The following is a 1,139-nucleotide window of genomic DNA, read 5'->3' on the forward strand; positions in this document are numbered from 1 at the left end:
CATCTCCAGGAGGTCACTCCTGGCTCTTAATGGTCCCGGCACAGTTGACTACAGTGGAATGATTGTTCCTTAAAATTTAATTGATTAGCTAATATTTATAAATATGTTTTTCGTGCTGGTTTAATAGATTCTTTTAAATCTGGGAATGCTTTCTGTGACTATATGTCCGTAGGAACCTCTTTCAACACCTTTCTTTTTGATAAAAATATGATATGTAAACGATGTTGTGGTTTTTCCATGAGTGGTTTTTGGTTGAACAATTACATGATAGCAAATTAGCTGTAATTCTGCAGTATTTAAAGTAGGCCAGTGTGACTTAAAAGTCATTTTAGGACATTTGTGGCTTTAGGTGCAATCTTCTCCCCTCAGGCTCTGTCTCCACTTTTCTGTCTGCTTTGTCATTCCCATGGAGTTTGTGGAGTTTCGTGCTGCTTGTTTTAACTAATTCATGAATGCAGTAAGTGCTTACAGCCCATGGGAACTGTCCACACGGAGAGGGGTTAGAACCTGGTCTTAGCTGCTCTGTGTTCTGCGTGCGGGATGCACTGTGGTCAGGGCATCCGTCTGCACTAGAAAGAGGGGCGGCTGCGCTCCAGCCTGCCTGGGGTAACCCCTCAGGCCCTCGTGGCAGCCTCCTCTGCCCTGCACTCTGCTTTCTCAGGGCAGAAGGAGTCTGTCTGAGACTCTCTCCTGGTTTGCAGGCAGGTTTATGCCAGCTCCTTGTGGATGCCCATGCTGTCATTATGCAGAGGCCAAGGGGATGGGGTGGCTTCCCCCAAGGCTGGGTGAGTGAGGCAGCAGAGGCACTGCTGGTCGCTGTTTTCCCATTAATTCAACTGGGGAAGAAGTCTCTAGTCTGTGCCCAGGTGTTCTCCAGGGAAGGCCATGGTCAATTCTGTGAGGGCTGATTTATGTGGGACTTTTAGTTACTGGAACCACAACAAGGATTTGGCATCCCTGTGACTTTAAACCTGCCTCTTCTCTCCTAGTCTCTTTGTACACGTTTGACAAAGCCAAGCAGTGTGTGGGCACCATGACCATTCAGATCAACTTCCTGCAGAAGAAAAGCATTGACTCCAACCCCTATGACACGGACAAGATGGCAACCGAGTTCATCCAACAGTTCAACAACCAGGCCT

At 47.3% G+C, this 1,139-nt stretch overlaps 1 pseudogene; it reads left to right on the forward strand.

Moving 5' to 3' along the window:
• Positions 1–989: 989 nt before the first annotated feature.
• Positions 990–1,139, forward strand: part of LOC103269256 — a 4,485-nt pseudogene continuing 4,335 nt past the window's right edge.

Source organism: Carlito syrichta, unplaced genomic scaffold, assembly GCF_000164805.1.
Source record: "Carlito syrichta isolate Samal-C Ts95f unplaced genomic scaffold, Tarsius_syrichta-2.0.1 Scaffold309140, whole genome shotgun sequence".
Taxonomy (NCBI): domain Eukaryota; kingdom Metazoa; phylum Chordata; class Mammalia; order Primates; family Tarsiidae; genus Carlito; species Carlito syrichta.